The sequence below is a fragment of the Leuciscus leuciscus genome (assembly GCF_965113295.1).
Source record: "Leuciscus leuciscus genome assembly, chromosome: 9".
NCBI lineage: Eukaryota > Metazoa > Chordata > Actinopteri > Cypriniformes > Leuciscidae > Leuciscus > Leuciscus leuciscus.
Genome location: NC_138733.1, coordinates 6,252,397 through 6,271,308, shown reverse-complemented (window position 1 = coordinate 6,271,308; position 18,912 = coordinate 6,252,397). Strand labels below are relative to the sequence as shown.

General features: G+C 38.7%; 1 protein-coding gene across 1 annotated transcript in view; it reads left to right on the top strand.

The window, feature by feature from the left end:
- LOC309506429 (uncharacterized protein) overlaps positions 1 to 18,912 on the top strand; it is a 152,290-nt gene that overhangs the window by 19,094 nt on the left and 114,284 nt on the right. The window lies entirely within an intron of this gene.

The following is an 18,912-nucleotide window of genomic DNA, read 5'->3' as shown; positions in this document are numbered from 1 at the left end:
GAATACCAGCTTTTGTTGGTTTATACAGCGTCCATGTCCATTCTGCCCTCATCCACTCCTAAGCAGCTGGGACCATGTTCATCCCGGCCATCAAGCTCCTCCCTGCTGGGACAGGGAGCTAATGAAATCCTCCGCTTTCTGAGGGGCATCGAAGCTTTTCTGTTCCCCTTTGTGCCGTAGTTTAATTACGGCCGGATATATGAGGAAGGGTTGGAGGCCAAGCGCTGTCATCTTCTTCAAAACCGGACCAAATGCCTTTCTCCTGATCACTGTGGCTGGACTAAAGTCGGGAAAAAATAGCAGTGTGACGTTGTTTTGTGAGCATTTCACCGGATAAGCCTGCCGAGCACCCTTCAGGATATCTGATCTGTCATGCCATCTCAGTACACTGAAGATGAGAGTGCGCGGCCGATCGGAGCCCCTCCCTCCGTCATATACGCGGTGTGCCCGGTCAATCTCAATGTCACGGCCCTTCAGGGAAGGAATCCACTTGGGGATATTAACTCTAAGGAAACCAGCCGCGTCGGATCCCTCAGCCCCCTCTGGCAGCCCCACCAATCGTACGTTGTTCCTCCTGCACCTGTCCTCCATATCCGTCACCTTCTCTGTGAGTCGCTCAGTCTGATTTCTTAAGCCCGTGACTGTCCTTCTATCCTCACGTGCAGCTGCTTGAACAGAGTCAACGCGGTCACGTGTCTGCTTCGCCGCGGTATCTATGGCCTCAAACTCCTCTCTTAGCTCTTTAACAGACTTGTTGGTCGCTTGTATGTCTTCACGCAGTTCGCGTAACGCTGGAATCAAAACAGAGTCCATCGCGTCTCTTACTGCCGAATTCACAACCGAATTCAACGTGTTTTGCTGCTCTTTAAATGCTAGTTCGATGCGGCTAGCAATAGCATCGTCGAGGTCTTCTCTGGGGATGGCGGAATCTCTGAATTTTTTCTTAATTGGCGATTGCTGAATCTCTCTTTTCCGATCCCCTTTGTCTGCCTTAGCACTCATGACGGGTCCAATGCAGAGTGGTTCAAATTTTACTTACAGGATCATACAAAATATGGCAAAGTGAGCAGAGCGAAAGACTAAACCTGCATCGCCGTCGAAGGGTCACGTGATCCCCCCTGTGTTCCTTTCTTGAAAGAAATGATATCTGCGAAGATTTCCAGTCAGGATTTAGACCGTACCATAGTACTGAGACAGCTCTCATTAGAGTCACAAATGATTTGCTCTTATCATCCGATTGTGCTTGTGTCTCTCTATTAGTGTTACTCGATCTTAGTGCTGCATTTGACACTATCGACCACAACACTCTTTTAAATAGACTCGAAAATTATGTTGGCATTAGTGGAATTGCACTAGCATGGTTTAAATCATACTTATCTGACCGTTATCAGTTTGTAGCAGTAAATTAAGAGATGTCTCATCGATCACAAGTTCAGTATGGCGTACCACAAGGCTCAGTACTAGGACCGCTGCTGTTCACTCTGTACATGCTACCATTAGGAGATATCATTAGGAAACATGGCATTAGCTTTCACTAATATGCCGACGATACTCAGCTGTATATTTCTTCAAAACCTAACAAAACTTACCAATTCACAAAATTAACGGAATGCATAGCTGATATAAAAAATTGGATGACTCGTAATTTCCTACTACTTAATTCTGAAAAAACAGAGATTCTAATTATTGGACAAAAAACGTCCTCACGTAATAACCTAGAATACTGTCTAACACTTGATGGCTGCTCTGTCGAGTCTTCGTCGTCGGTTAGGAACCTGGGTGTGCTCTTTGAGACCAATCTTTCATTTGAAAGGCACGTGTCTAGTATCTGTAAAACTGCATTTTTCCATCTTAAAAATATATCTAAATTACGCCATATGCTCTCACTGACAAATGTGGAACAATTAGTTCATGCGTTCATGACCTCAAGGCTAGATTATTGTAATACTCTACTGGGTGGTTGCCCTGCACGCTTAATAAACAAACTACAGCTGGTCCAAAACGCAGCAGCTCGAGTTCTTACCAGAACCAGGAAGTATGACCATATTAGCCCGGTTCTAGCAAAACTGCACTGGCTGCCTATTAAACATTGCATCAATTAAAATATTGCTGATCACTTACAAAGCACTAAATGGTTTAGCTCCGCAGAACTTGAGCGAGCTCTTAACGCATTATAGTCCTTCACGTCTATTGCGATCTCAAAATTCCGGCCAGTTGATAATACCTAGAATATCAAAATCGACTGCTGGCGGTAGATCCTTCTCCTATTTAGCACAAAAACTTTGGAACAATCTTCCTAACATTGTCCGGGAAGCAGACACACTCTGTCAGTTCAAAGCTAGACTAAAGACACATCTCTTTGACCTAGCATTCACATAATACATTATAGACTTCTATAATTCAATGTTAGGCTGCATAGATTAGGTCAGCTGGAACTGGGAACACTTCCCATAAATCCTGATGTACTCGTTACATCATAAGAAGAATGGCATCTACGCTAATTTTAGTGTCTTTGTTTATCCCGAGGTTTTCCCGCAGCCTGCCGGATCCAGGCCGTATCCAGATCTGATGAAGGACCTTCGCCTGGACCCGATCCAACGCAGTGTTCGCGTATAAAGTCTATGTAGAGAGAATGGTGTCGTCTTAGCAGCCCCAAATTTAATAACAAATGATCGTTGCGACAGAAGCGAATCAATCAAAACTAACTTTAGCTGTAAAATAACTTTATTAAAGAACCGCTGTAAAGCCAAAACAATCTCTGTTACCTTAAATTATATGTTTATCTCTGTAAAGCTGCTTTGAAACAATCTACATTGTTAAAAGCGCTATATAAATGAAGATGACTTGACTTGACTTGACTGTATTGAATGACAGAACTAACCTTTGGCTCGTCAAAAATCGGATATTTAATAAACAGATACCTGATCTCTTGTTTTCTGTTATTAAATCAGGGTTGAATTTTCACATTTATCCTCCTTAACCCTCTGAGGTGAGTAACCCCAGAGTGCAGTCTGGACGATGGGGCGGGGCGACACTTTTAGGCAGGGCGACACATGTCGCTCCGCCCACACCCGATTTTATTGGTTTAATACAGCAATCTTATTGGCGTAGACGCTTGAGGCATGAGCATGCACATTCCTTTATGTACGAGTCTATGGTAGGAGTTTATGAATGATCTACGACAACGACGCTGTTTGGCCTTACTACAGAAATATTAAGTGATGATAACCATGGGAATTTCCGATTTCAGTAGCCTAATGATCAATTGGATAATATTTTGCTGAATTTACGAATCAAGTTAGATGAAGTTACTGTCAAAATGTATTCGTATAGCGCTCAATTCACATCGTCTCAAAGCAGCTTTACAAAAAATCATATTGTAAGCTTTAGGCTAATATTGAGCAGTTTTAGGGCTAGGCAATATCACGAAATATGTTGCTGATAAATTACTGTTTGAGATTTAGCCTAGATAGCCTACTCTTATATTTATTAATTTACCCTGCAGATAAGTCAGTGCCACTTTTAGTGAGCAATGATCATGACAGCATGAAATTACTGGCATAGCACAGGCTATCAATGGAGAGATAATTTCTATAGGCTGATATAGACAATATTTTTCCGCATGTCATGCAGGGCTCTGGAATTTCAAATCATTCGTAAATGCTTCTTCGTTTTTCCATTAGGATCAGTGAATAAACACAAACTCGGGATTTTACACAAAGGATGATAATTCACTGTATTTCAGTAAAACATCAGATAAATCCGAAAGTGTGTTTTATTTTTTTTAAAGCAAAACCACAGTGACAAATAAGACAATAATAGGCTAGCCTACCAAATAGTATACAAGCCCAGATCGATATAATAAATCTGTTTTAGTAAATACATATTTATTTATTTATTTTCACATTTCAGCACTACACGGTTTTAATTCTATTGTAGCCAACGCACAAAACCCAATGGCCTGATGTCACAGTAACAGATAGTCGAAGTAGCCTACGGTTGACACTTATAGAAAACATGAATCTTTAAAACTATAACATAGGGATTTAGCCTACAGAACCAACAGGCCCTCATTTTATTAACAAAGAAACGTGAGTTTGCCATTAAACATTTTATTTGCACTTTGCACGCATTGGACAACATCTCGTTAAAAAAATGACAACAAAAAACGGTCGTGCTTTAAAAATTAAAATCAGCTGCTTTTACATTCTTACAGTGAATTATCATCCTTTGCGTAAAATCCCGAGTTTGTAAAACATCTCCTTGAAGTAGGCTAGGCCTGCGTTCGTTTTTAAACAATAACTTCATCCATTCTGTTTCTTAAGTACAATAAAACATTAGCCAATAGATCTTAACTAAAATTACCATGGTAAATCGACAAGATAGACACATAGCCTACGATTAAAGTTAGCATTTAATATTTCTTTAATACGGCCAAATCATTCATAAAATCGTACTTAAAGGAATGCGCATGCTCAGACCTGAATCGTCTACACCAATAAGATTGCGGTATTATAAACCAATTAAATTGGGTGTGGGCGGAGCGACACGTGTCGCCCCGCCTAAAAGTGTCGCCCCGCCCCATCGTCCAGACTGCACTCTGGGGTACTACTCTGAGGTCGGCAAACGCGCCCCCGGGTTTTGCTGGATTTTCTTCACATTGTAGTACAATAAACTTAAATTACTCCGTCATTTATGGTTATACAGAAAAAAGAAATATAAAAAAAGAATCTGTGATATTTCTACTTTTGTATGTGTCCACTTACAATCAAATCAAAACATTGTGCTTTTGTAAAATAAAGAAAATAAACAGGGTGTGCGTTCTGCCTCTCCGTCGCGGTGAACTTTTTTTTTCTTGAGCACGTCTATAAACTGAAACAAAACTCAGCGAATACTTGTCACACATTTATGAGCCATACACCTTTATACACATTTAAGTGTGTACTTTTAAATGATCAGATTCAAACTGAAAACAAATATTCTCTGTTTAAGTAATTTGTATAAAACCAACAGGATGTCCAGTATCTCAAACGCTTGCTAATTACTTTTAATTCGACCACGCCCACTCGAGCAAAAGTGATTCACATGCAAATCTCCACATGCAACGCGAATGCCCTCGTTACCTCAAACAAAACACCAAAACACTTCACAAGTCTCTGCTTTTCGTCGAGTTTGGAAGACACGCTGTGAGCTTACATTGGATTTACATCAGAAGAAGAAGAACGCGATTTGAAGACAAGAAAGATTTAAGGTAAGAAATTCTTACTTATTAGTTTATGGTGTTGTTGCATAAACTTCACATTGCAGTTGAACTGTTGCTAGATATATGGTGAATATTATACTATTTAGACCTGTGTTTACTGTTAAATACTGTTTGTGGATATCTGCTCAAACATAGATATGTATAACCATAATGTTTAATATTTTGGAGCGCAATCGCGTTTGAATGTATCATATTTTGGAGCGCGATCGCCGTTTGAATGCATCATATTTTGGAGCGCGCGCGATCGCGTTTGAATGTATCATATTTTGGAGCGCGCTGTGGGTTTGAATGTATCATATTTTGGAGCGGGATCGCGTTTGAATGTATCATATTTTGGAGCGCGCTGTGGGTTTGAATGTATCATATTTTGGAGCGGGATCGCGTTTGAATGTATCATATTTTGGAGCGCGCTGTGGGTTTGAATGTATCATATTTTGGAGCGCGATCGCGTTTGAAATGAAAAATGCACCAAACATTAGGCTTTATGTTTTTTACTATTATCTCATTTCATATCATCATAACGAATGGAAACATTTGAAGTAACATAAGATAATCAATATATTTTTCTCTAGCATTGTTACTGAAATCTTTTGGAAGATTTATAGGCTACTATAGGTTATTGTTATAATTATTTTATGCAGTACTGCACATAGCAAGGCACAACAAACATGGTGTTCATTATGTTACATTATATTGTTGGAAACATTTGTGTGTGTGTGTGTGTGTGTGTATTCTGTGAATTTTAAAAAGCAATTTTTACCACAAAAATCTAAAATGTATTCCCAAAATCGTGCAGGCCTAGTTTCTCTTGATACCAGTATGTAGGGCTGTAGCTATCGATTATTTTAGTAATCGAGTATTCTACGGATTATTCCATCGATTAATCGAGTAATCGGATAAAGAATTGTGGTAATAAAAATAGATCCAAGTGAACAACAGCCTTTAAAATTACTTAAAGACAAATAGGTAACACTTTACAATATGGTTCATTAGTTACTAAGAATGAACAATATTTATTTCTACAGCATTTATTAATCTTAGTTCATGTTAATTTCAACATTTACTAATACATTATTAAAATTAAAGGTTGTATTTGTTAACATTAATGTAGTGAACTAACATGAACAAACAATGAACAGCTGTATTTGTATGAACAAATGTTAGCTATTGTTCATTGTTAGTTCATGTTGATTAATACATTAATGTTAACTAATGAGCCTTATTGTAGTGTTACCCAAATAATAAGCAATAATTATTGGTTCAAATAAAGTATGAAAAAAGTAATCAGATGGGTTTTATTGAACAACGCTGTTAAAATACACCATGTAAAATATATGATAACTAATAAACATAACATTTAATTCAAATGTCAACTTAATCTTTCATATTTGGTCACTTCTGTACGATAGAAATGCAACAGCTGCCGTCATTTCTTGAAAAGAACATGTGCACGTCAAAACATGCAAGCAGTGCAAGGGTTAAACTTTTATTTTGTAATCGCGATGAACAACAATTCGCACATGAGAATATATGCGATTGCGAATATATTTCTGAATATATTCAGAAACATACTTATGTATTCTCCTGTGTTGGCGAAGATTTATAAATGAGCTGCGTTACTAATCTTGTGAAACGGCGCAGACTGCGTGCAGATGAACGTTAAGCCACACAAACTCACAGCACGCAAAGATGGAGTTTGAGAAACCCGAGACGCTCCACGCATATAAATGATGATGACAGTTACTATGAAACACGCGTCCGGGGTTTTGCGTTCCCAAATGCACATTATTGGAAACTTAAACAAACAGAACATGCTGAGACTGAGTATGTGTGGAGCAGCGTTTACTGTGAACAGAGCTGAGGTACTTTTAACACAATCTGCACGCATGTAAATAATTAAACCGTCATGCTTCTCTGTGGGAGAAAAAAAACAGTGCATATATTTATTTAACTTAATCTTATCCTTTGTGATTTCACGATATCATGATGTAAACAGTTAAATATCGCGTAGCCTTAGAAAACTGTGTAATAATGCGGTTCATGTACTCTCGTCTGTGGAATGCGCCACTTCCGGTATTTTGCCGGTTACTCGACACGGGTAAATTGCAATCGAGGATTTTTTTAAATCGAGTACTCGACTTTAATCGAGGAATCGTTACAGCCCTACCAGTATGTTCACTTTTTTTCTTTTCTTTCAGGGACCAGATGCAACTGAGTCCTGCTGACTTCAACATTCACATGAGTCTCTGTACATGAACATGGTAAAGTGAAAATCAAACACCTTGGAAATGAAAGGTATGTACAATGTTTTTAGGAATGGCACAAAGGTCTCTGTCTTTGGATCATTGTTTTCAATGTGCTCTTTTGTCATTTGTTGTGTATTTTTGGATTATGTTGTGTTGTAAATAAATCCAAACAATCTAAAAGCCATTCTTTTTTAAATCTCCTCATTCTTTGTGCAAGGTTGCTCTGAATGACAGGGCCTGATCGCTCCTAATAGGGCCATTAGGGAGGGTCTTTGTCTTTCTCAGGTGTTGAAGGCTTACATATTCATGAGAATATGCATATGGCTTTCTCACACAAAACACGTCTTAGAAATTTTAAATCAATATATTGTCTTATCTGAATGAGCAGTCAGGGTGATTTTCACATAGTTTTGGAGCAAATATTCTAGGCTACGTGATACAATTTTCAAAAGTCTTGTGAAGAAATAATCAGTATGGGTTTCATGGCCTTATTTCAGTGATGATTTTTTTTTTGGTATTTTCACAAACCACGCATAAATGTAATTATCTCAAAACTACAAACTTTTACATACATGCTGCTGATATATTATTGTAGCAGAGTTTGTGCTAAATACAGTGTAATCAGACTTTAGCCATGAAAATGTCACAAGTAACATAAATAAGCACAAATGTCAGAGCATGTCAGAACACCCCCAGGGCCAGAAAACAGCTCAGACCTCAGAGGGTTAAACTGATTCTAACCACTTAATGTTTATTTCAAACCCGATGGATCAAAGGAGATGATGCTGTAGTTTGTTTCAGTCTGTTGACACCAATAAAACGAGCTTAATGTGCCAATTTACAGAAGATCTCAGACATCACCATAATGAATGAGCTGAAAACGGGGAACTTTTGGAGAGGAAGAGCTGCTCAGTTTAACATGATGGCCCTGTACTTTTTAAATGCAGATTGGATAAAAACACAGTGATCACAGTTCACACCTGCAGTGAAGCCCCTCCCACAACAATTCACAAATAAATACTGGGAATATTCCCATCATCCTACAAGAGAAGGACAAACTCCAGGAGTAGCAGCTGAAATCTGTGTGACTGTTAAAGATGGAGTTTATTAAAGAGGAGATTGAAGACATGAGTGATCCAGAACCATCCAGAATAAAACATGAAGATACTGAGGAACAAATAGGTTAGTGTCCATTATTGATTCTTCATTGTTGACACATCCAAATTATCATAACCTTGTATATAGCATAATGTATATAATATATTAAAAAGTGAATGACAGACCAGTGAAAGATCTGATCTCTTTTGCTTTCTGATATTAAATAAGGGTTCACTTGAACTGATTCTAACTGTATTTCTGTGTATTTTAGACCAGGTGAGAGTGAAAGAGCAAAGACAAGAACTGAATGAAGTGGAGGAGGAACATCGTAACTTTACAATTCAGAGAACAAAAGCCAAAAAGACGCACACCTGCACTCAGTGTGGAAAGAGTTTCACAGAGAAAGGAACCCTTAAAATACACATGAGAATTCACACTGGAGAGAAACCGTATACATGCACTCAGTGTGGAAAGAGTTTAAGAGATGCATCAGGTCTCAAGTATCATCTGCGTGTTCATTCTGGAGAAAGACCATTTAACTGTGATCAGTGTGGTAAAGATTTTACTTCATCATCAAATCTAAAACAACACCTGAAAGTTCATTCAGATGAGAGGCCTTATGTGTGTTCTCTCTGTGGAAAGAGTTTTTCAAGGCTGGACAGTTTTAAACAGCACCAGAAAACACACAATGAAGTGAGAGATTATATGTGCTTTGACTGTGGGAAGAGCTTTACTAGAGCTGAATATCTGAAACGGCACCAAAGAATTCATACTGGAGAAAAACCTTACAAGTGCTCATATTGTGACAAGAGTTTCACTCGGTCTGGATCTCTGAAATCACACGAGCGAGTTCATACTGGAGAGAAGCCGTACGACTGTACTCAGTGTGGGAAGAGTTTCACCCAATCACATAATCTAGTGAATCATATTAGAAAGCATTGTTCTGTGTCACAGTGAGCAAATGTTTTGTTGGATTCACATAAAGTAAATGTGTAGTTTCTTAACTAATAAACTAGTGTTGCTGTAAAATGCCACAATATTTGTGTTTTATATGTTGAGCCCCTTTCACACAGCGCTTTGAACCCGGGAAATTGCCGGCAAATTGCCAGAGCGCCTTCTGTGTGAACGCAAACACGACCCGGGATTTATGCCGGGATCGATGCCGGGTCGGGACCTAGTAACATTGCCGTGTTCAGTCCCGGAACGCGCGCTGTGTGAACAAAAGCCGTAATAATGCCGTGTCGTAGTGATGACGCTGAAGCGCGGGATCGTTCGCCAGCTGTGAAACGGTACGTAAAGCGCAATTTTATGATCGAATCAGAGAAACAAATGCACAAGCGTGGTTTCTCTCGAGAGAGAGATCGCAGCTCATAAGCAAACTTAAGACGCTGCTGAGATTACAAGTCACATCGATGTCACGTGTCTTTACGGCATTTTTACGGGTTGTGTGTGAACGCACTCTCTGATTCCGGAAAATCACTGGCAGTGTGAATGAACCAAAATCAAACGAACCCGGGTCAAATCCCGGGTCACTTTATCCGTGTATTTTCCGGAATCTCTGTGTGAAAGGGGCTTTGGAGAACAAGAAAGAAAATTATTTTGATGGAAAACTTACACAAAGAAATCCCAAAATTAAAAGAAACCAGAAAGACATGTAGAAAAACAACAACAACCAGTTATTAGTTATATGAAACAATTCCCTGAATTTGATCAGGGTTTTTTTTCCCCTTTTGTTTGTTTAGTTACATAAAGCCTGTTATTACATAAACAGATGTATATACAATAACGCACATCTGTACAATAACAACAAATAAAATTACCATTTCAATGACAATGTGTGATTTTGTGAGTAAAAGGTTTCTACAGATCCAATAATTAAAATAAACTGAGATTCAATCCAACATATAGTGAAATAGTTTTGTGAAAGTTGTTTTTTTGAGTTGTAACTTTCTGACTTGTCATTTAGCTGTCATTGTCTCTAGTAAAACACCCATATCAGCCTGTAGCCCAAGACTGGTTGCCCACTGAAGCTAAGCAGGGCTGAGCCTGGTTAGTACCTAGATATGAGACTCCTGGGAAAACCAGGTTGCTGCTGGAAGAGGTGTGAGTGAGGCCAGCAGGGGGCGCTCACCCTGTGGTCTGTGTGGGTCCTATAACGCCCCAGTAGAGTGATGGAGACACTATACTGTAACAAGCACTGTCCTTCAGATGAGACGTTAATCCGAGGTCTTGACTCTTTGTGGTCATTAAAAAATCCCATGGCACTTCTCGTAAAGAGTAGGGGTGTAACCTGTAGGGGTGTAACCATTCCACCCATTGGCCCTTGCCAATCATGGCCTCCTAATAATCCCCTATACTGTATAGCTGGTGTGTGGTGAGCGCATTGGCGCCGCTGTACTATGCCTGCCGTCGCATCATCCAAGTGTTGCTGCACACTGGTGGTGGATGAGGAGAGATCCCCTGATATGACTGTAAAGTGCTTTGGGTGTACAGTTGTACATTTGACAGTGTTATATAAAAATAAATCAAAACAACAACAACAAAAACGTCCTGTGGCCTGTTGCACAAAGCCGGCTTCAGTTGCTAACAGGTAAAGTTCGAGATTAGTTTGAGCAAACTGGCTTTTTAGGGCTCAAGAAAGTGGATTGGTTTTAGTTGTGTTCATCATCATCATAACTTACGCTACACGGCTAACCTGTCCTCCGGAGCAGGTTTTATTCTGGGTTAGAAATGCAGACCAAAACTGGACCAATCAGTGCAGTGACATGTATCTGATACAATAAAGCCACTCCCCCTGTATCTCTCACTCCAAATCAAAGCAGTTTATAGTGTGAAACAAACTTAGAGCAAATTGTCCATCTTTAATATATATATATATATATATATATAGCAGCAAAAGATGGACAATTTGCTCAAAAGTAATTATAATTCATATATATATGAATTATAATTACTTTTGATTCATGTAATATACTCATATATTATAGCCTATTAATTGAAAAGTAAAATATAAATGTGGAGACCTGGACAAATGTTTGGGTTTCTGAATGTATAACTGTCGTTTTCGAAGTGAATTTCATTATTTGTATTTGGGTCTGAAATGATACACACATCACACAAACGCAAAATGCGAGCGGGGAGTGGTAGCCAGTGCAGAGAGATGAACAGAGGAGTGACGTGGGCACTTTTGGGCTCATTGAAGACAAGACGAGCTGCAGCATTCTGAATCATTTGTAGAGGTTCAGTTGCACATGATGCACACTTGAAACTAGCTGCTAGGAGGCAATACTTAAGTGCAATTAAACTGCAATAATTTTCACACGCTGCTGTTAAAATCGAAACGTGTCTGAATAAAATTAAATTAAAAAGGTAAAAATGAAAAATAAGCAGAGAATCGAAGATAGGCTTACCTTGAGTCAAATAGAACACTGAATAACGGGAGAACTGGGTATTTCAGAAGAAACTACTTGCGCGCTCTTGCCGTCTCCACCAACTGACCGCTTGTCCAAGAATTATTATTGTCCAAGAATTATAATTGTTCAAGAATTATTTCAATTAGTTTAAATGCATGGGGATCACTGGCTGTTTGGCTTAGTTAAAGGTGCTCTATGCGATGTTGGGTGACGTCACTTCTTGTTGATGCTCAAAGTATTGTCAAACAAAACGGAGGCTAGATTGACCCTCCCTTCTCCTCATCCCGTCCCCCCACATCCCCACCCCCACCGCCAGGAGGATTATTATACCGGTAGCCACATGAATGCACTGCGCTATCTTTGAACATATCTCCGGCGAACGGCTTCTTCACGCAAAAGAAAAACTCTTCATGAAGTGCAGTGAAATTCAGCGACCTATGTGGCGTTTCCTGATGGATCGAGCGAGGTTGTTCGTTAAACTTCATTTTATACGTGCAATTCACACAAGCTCTAAGCGCATGCAAGACTGCTGCGAGTAGTCAAACTTTATTAATGAAACAGAAAATCAGAGGGAATCATTTCTTTAATGTTCTTTAATTTATTTATTTATTTATTTTTACCGGTTGGCCGGTCACACGGCTTTCATAGTTTTCAGTTACGTGACTGGTGCGGTGACCTGGAGTGTTTAATTTTTTTATTTAGTTTTATTCATATTCATATTTTGATTTTGAATTAGTTTTATTTTTAAACTTTCAGATTCAACCCATGTTCTGAAGCAGTGAAAAATAGAGGACACTGACAACGCGCTGACAGACAGGACCGAGCAGATAATATTTAATATGAAACAAAGTTATGATCTAATAAATAATAATGATGATAATAAAAACATTGTTATGATCTATGCTTTGGACAATGTTTTTTAATGTTATATTTTAATGTTCTATGTTTACTGTTTGTTTTTAAGTTTTTTTGGATTGTCTTATGTATGGATTGCTGAATCTCCTGTCTGCACAACAAATTTACCCTTGGGTACTAATAAAGACACCTTGGGCCCTATTTTAATGATCTGAAACGCAAGTGTCAAGCGCAAAGCGCAAGTAACTTTGTGGGCGGATCTCCGGCGCTGTTGCTATTATACCGGCGGGATAAATGCTTCTTGCGCCCGGCGCAAATCTAAAAGGGGTTGGTCTGAAGTAGCTTCATTATTCACAGGTGTGGTTTGGGCGTAACGTGAAATAAACCAATCAGAGCAACATCTCACATTCTCTTTAAGAGCAGACACACTTGTTCTAAAGCGGATTCCTATTATAATGGCGGATTTGCCAGACGCGCGCCTGGAGCGGTTCACAGTCGAGGAGACCGACGTTCTCGTCAGGGACATTGGGGATGGAGAAACCCACCCAAATTAACTTCGGTTAAACAGGCGTATGATAATTTGGGTAAATGTGTAAGTTAGATGTATGCTTTTATAATAAATTGTCTATCTATCTATCTATCTATCTATCTATCTATCTATCTATCTGTCTATCTGTCTGTCTATCTATCTATCTATCTATCGTAATAATGTATGATTTGCAAAAATGAAAACTGCTGCTTCTGTGTAGATGAGAGAATCAAAGTGCGCATTGTGCACACGCTACATTGATTATGGCCAAGCATGCGCCCTTAAAATAGCATATGAATAACATGCGCAACGCGCCACTGACTTTAAACTATTTTTTCCTGGTTAGTGGCGCAATTGTTTTCTAAACCTGCAAAATAGCATGAAGGAACGTTTGCGCCGGAACACGCCTCCTCTCTTTGCGCTGAACCGCCCCCGGGAGCGCAAGTGTATTTCTTAGTTAACCGACGTGCGTCTGTGGAGGGAAAAGTCCGCTTTGCGCGGGTGCAAAATAGGAATGATACATGCGTCGGTGTACAAAGTCAATTGCGCTGGGTGCAAGATAGGGCCCCTTGACCTTGACTTGACGTCCACTGCACTAGCCAGTGGAATAAGTCAGAGCAATTTTTCGTCTCTGTTATGGGGACAGTAACGGGGGCGGCCGCCACCAAGCAGACCATATCACATTGGGTCAGGGATGCTATTGCTTTTGCCTATGAGGCGCGCGGTCAAGTTCCGCCAACGGGTCTAAGGGCTCACTCCACCAGGGGGGTCGCCTCCTCTACTGCTCTGGCAAGGGCTGCCCCCCTGCAATTTGTTTGTGATGCGACAGGCTGGTCCTCTCCGCACACATTCATAAGATTTTATAGTTTGGATGTTCATGCCACTCCGGTCTCACATGTTCTCGAGCTAATCTCAAGCTAATGTCTAGGGCCTTCTTGCGTTCTTGTGAGCACACCTACACAACCGTAAGGGGTCCAGACACTTTCAAGCATGGCGTATTTTAGGTATTTTTTTTCCCAATGCGCTAAGCAGTGCAGCATCTCATTCCGCTTTTTCAGGGAACAGGGTTACAATCAAGTAGCCCGGATCGTTTTCTGTTATTAAATCAGGGTTCACTTGAAAATTCAAATTTATCCTCCTTGATAAGAACTGAAGTGAAATTTCAAATATGAAAATTCTGTAATTTGTTTTCAGCCTGTTGACACCAATATAACAATTTAATGTGCCAATTTAATGAAGATCTCAGACATCACCATAATGAATGAGCTGAAAACAGGGAACATTTGGAGACAAAGAGGTTTTTCAGCAGCAGTTTAACATGATGGCCCTGTACTTTTTAAATGCAGATTGGATAAAAACACAGTGATCACAGTTCACACCTGCAGTGAAGCCCCTCCCACAACAATTCACCAATAAATACTGGGAATATTCCCATCATCCTACAAGAGAAGGACAAACTCCAGGAGTAGCAGCTGAAATCTGTGTGACTGTTAAAGATGGAGTTTATTAAAGAGGAGATTGAAGACATGAGTGATCCAGAACCATCCAGAATAAAACATGAAGATACTGAGGAACAAATAGGTTAGTGTCCTTTCTTGATTCTTCATATTAAAGCTTCAGTTCAACAGATCTAGTTAATGGGAATTATGAGCATTATAATTATATTAACAGAGAAAATGCAACTCTACGATCATACATTTATTATAATCTGACGTCTGTTTGATTGTATTAACAAGGGAATGACAAAACTAACCTTTGGCACATTAAAGATCTGATACTTGATACTTGTAAAAATCCCTGATCTCTTGTTTTCTGCAATTAAATCAGGGTTCAGTTGAATTTTCACATTTATCCCCCTTCAACTGAATCTAATATGTTTATTTTAGACCAGATGGAGGTGGAGCAAAGACACAAACTATATGAAGTTGAGGAGGAACATTGCAATATCAAAACTCAAAAGAGTTTTTCATTGACGGAAAATTGTAAACAGCAACAAAAAACACATAATGAGGTGAGAGATCATGTGTGTTGTGACTGTGGGAAGACCTTTACTACATCTGGAAATCTGAATGTGCACCAGAGGATTCATACTGGAGAAAAACCTTACAAGTGCTCATATTGTGACAAGAGTTTCACTGAGTCTAGAAACCTGAAATCACACAAGCGAGTTCATACTGGAGAGAAGCCGTACGACTGTAATCAGTGTGAGAAGAGTTTCAAAAGTAAAACTGAACTCACTAATCATCTGCGTGTTCACACTGGAGAAAAGCCATATAACTGTGATCACTGTGGTAAAGATTTTAAATTATTATCACATCTAAAAAGACACCAGATAATGCACACAAAAGAGAGCCCTTGTGCATGTTCATTTTGTGGAGAGATTTTTTCACGGCTACAACATTGTAAACGGCACCAGAAAACACACACCGGTGAGAAAGATCATGTGTGTTTGGACTGTGGGAAGAGCTTTACTAGAGCTGACCATCTGAGACAGCACCAAATAATTCATACTGGAGAAAAACTTTACAAGTGCTCATCATGTGACAAGAGTTTCACTCAGTCTGGATCTCTGAAAGCACACGAGCGAGTTCATACTAGAGAGATGCTGTACTACTGTACTGAGTGTGAGAAGAGTTTTAGACATTCAAGAAGCCTTCTCAGGCACATGAGGAATTATCATAAGTGGTCACAATGAGCAACATTTCATTTTCATGTCAAATAAATAAAGTCAAGTAAATGGTGTGAGATGAACAAAATATGGTGTTGCTCCCAAAAGCACAATGTCATCTAGTTTAACTTTGTGAATTTGGTGAAATGCTTAGAAAAGAGTGGTGTTTGAAGCTTCAGAATAGTTTTTTACAGTATTAATAATTATTTGTATCTTTCCTACTTGCTAAAAATGGCAAAATCTGCTTGAATAAGACATATTCATGTAATTTACTTATTTACTAATGTTTACTATATTGTGTGGATTGTAAAGAGTCGGTGACTGTAGTTAGAAAATAATAGACGCTGTAAAATGTTAAACAATTAAAAAAACGGAAAAAAGTTGATTGTTTTCTTGATTTAGAAATGGATTCATTTTAAATGCCATTAAAGCTGCTGCAGTTGCAAGAGTTTACAAAGATAAAGGATTTACAAGACAGACATGACAACATTCACTGGTGTGTAATTTGATTTGTATCATGAAAGTTCAATGACAAAACATCCAAATCACCAGATTCTCTTGTTTGATTATATATTTAACTTACACACAACTTTTATTTAAATATAAAAACACAAATTTTATGGCTGACATATTTGTTCAAGAATTATTTCAATTAGTTTAAATGCATGATGATCACTGGCTGTTTGGCTTAGTTAAAGGCAGGGCTGGACTGGGGCAAAAAATCGGCCCGGGCATTTTGGCCCAGACTGGCCCACTATATGATCATAAACACCACCCATCTTTGCACGCCCTTAATTATATGCATACCAACTCCTATTCCTTAAAACCACAAATGCCATGTAATAAGTGAGTATAGGAACGAGTGAAAATTTGACATTTATTAATTAATACAGTTGAACTATACTCCACAGTGATGAATCCTAAAACAAGCTATAAGCTGCAATGGCATAGCAATACCAGTGTTTCTCACAGGATTTTTGGTAAAAATGTGGTGGGTGGACCTTGGTTCTTCTAGGGGGGTCCGGGGGCATGCCCCCCCGTGAGAAAATTTTGTGCATTTTAATGTTAAATTCATCAATCTGGTGCACTTTGAGAGTTCAAAATTAAAAGCTCCAACCCATATTCAGTGTGCAAATTAAACGAAAAATTCAAACCTCTTTTAGTTACAGTGTCTATTTACATTACACCTACTACATAATAATAGTTATAATATTAATCCAATGACAGTAATAGCCATATTTTGTAAATCAAATGCACTAAAAAATAAAGGAAACTTTCATAATTAGTTTGTTCCAATTTCTATACTTGAAAGAGATAAGCACATGATCTTTTATTTTGACGCAAACTGCATCAAGCTTTTATTTTGGCGGAAAACATGGTTTATAAACGCCTCTCATTAAATTTCTAGTGAATTGCGGTAATCGTCTTTCTTTATATACTGTCTATGTAATGCAATGTGGAAATAATCTGTAACTGGGTTATGGGTTCCTACTTCCTACACTCGATCATGACATAGCTTAAGTGTTTTGAAAGTAGTTCTGCTTACCGCAGGCTCTACACTTTCTCATCTCTCTCCTGATCCTCCTCACTATCATCATCATCACTGGAGCTGATGAAGGGCAGAAAACATATATTTTGACACATTTTACAGTGTCTGCTTTAAGCTTTGTTCTATTTTTTCACGCTATTTCTCTGCACAATCCTTGCGTTTCTTCTCCATCTCGCAGACTATTTTGACAGATACAACTGACACTGCTGCACGCTTGCTCACTCGTTTAAAGTTGTGATTGGGCCAGCCCAGTGTCAATCAAGAAAAGAACCAATGGGCCGCTGATCTACGTGTTTCATTGGCTGGTCTGTCAGAAAGAAAAAAAAACTAACACTGACTTTTTTGGACCACTGCATTACACCGGCACAAACCCAGCGCCGCCAATTAAGCAAAACAAAACAAAACGAATGGGCCGCCGATGTACACATTTTATGGGCCGTTAAAAAATTTTTAAAAAGAAAAGAAATAATAATAAAAATTATGTATGACTATGAGTATGAGATGTATCGGCCCAAAAAGCACGTCGGCCCACCGGGCAAATGCCCGGTATGCCCGATGGCCAGTCCAGCCCTGGTTAAAGGATTACTTCACTTTCAAATAAAAATTTCCTGATAACTTACTCCCCAGCTAGCAGGGAACGTTCTTAGAACTTTGGCTAACATTCCCTACAAGTTTGGTTAATGTTCTGAAGAAAACATTTGAATGTAATGTTTTACAAATATTTTAAGGATGTTTTCTCATTTAAAAAAATGTTCCTATAACGTTAAATGTAAACTAAGATATAACATTTTAACTGCAACATTCAAAGAATGTTTTGGAAACGTTTCTGAGGTAACAAGTTGTACAATGATCTCAATATAACATTGTTCCAATGTTTCATGATAACAAAAGAAGAACATTCTCTCTGTCACATTAGGAAAATGTTTTGAGGATATCATTGAGAGATGAGATGTTGAATGTTCTTTATAAAACGTTCTTCTAATGTGACGAGTTAACACAATTAGAACATTCTACTTGCAACATTTTGAGCATATTTTGGGAATGTTGTTAAAGTTAAAGTTTGTACAATGATCTCAAAATAACATTGTCCCAATGTTTCATGGAAACAAAAGAAGAACATTCTACTTGCAACATTTTGAGCATATTTGGGAATGTTGTTAAAGTTAAAGTTTGTACAATGATCTCAAACATTGTCCCAATGTTTCATGAAAACAAAAGAAGAACATTCTACTTGCAACATTTTGAGCATATTTGGGAATGTTGTTAAGGTTAAAGTTTGTACAATGATCTC